Below are 727 nucleotides of genomic sequence, written 5' to 3'. Positions count from 1 at the left end.
GTGACTCTCGAGGTACATAAAAATGAGTGAGACATAAACCAACAATCACAAATGTTTCAGAAAAATCAAGCCACGGAAAAAAAGAACAGCTTTAATATGTTTTATCCTTTCTTTCAAGAGAGAATATGCACCTAAGGGGGGGGGGGGAATTGTTAGACATTAACATCAATGTAATTAAATTAATCATATGGATAAGCCAGAATATCTTATCATGAAATGAGAGCAGGCAGTTATAAAAATAATTAACCGATATCTTGGAAATACAAATAGCAACAGAAGTAAAAAGAAACCTTTCAAAGAGATGGGTTGAATAGCAGAATGAGCACTGCTTAAAACCAAACCAGAGAGATGGAATATCAAGCTAAGGAATTCTCTAAGAAGGCAACCCAAGGAAGAAAAAGAAAAAACCTCTGAGTGACAGGTAAGGAATTACAGAAGACAGACCTAAAAGTTCCAGTAGAAGTCTACAGACATCCCATTGGTTTGTTATCCTTCCTGCTTATCTTCTCAGCCAAAAGTAAATCACCTTAGCGCCGTTGGACTTTTTCCCAGTTATTGTTGGCTTCTGGCTCAGAGGCTCAAGTGCTGGTTTGGGCCCCAGTTTTCCCCCAGGATTCCCCTACCAGCACCTGTGACTTTTTCAGACAGCCTCCTCAGGAAGCCCAGGACAACCAGCAGCTTCAGCGCTACCGAGTCCCTAGCACTGTGCCTCCTAAGCTAACACTTC

Source organism: Mustela lutreola, chromosome 9 (assembly GCF_030435805.1).
Source record: "Mustela lutreola isolate mMusLut2 chromosome 9, mMusLut2.pri, whole genome shotgun sequence".
Classification (NCBI taxonomy): domain Eukaryota; kingdom Metazoa; phylum Chordata; class Mammalia; order Carnivora; family Mustelidae; genus Mustela; species Mustela lutreola.
Note: the sequence above shows the minus strand (reverse complement) of the source record.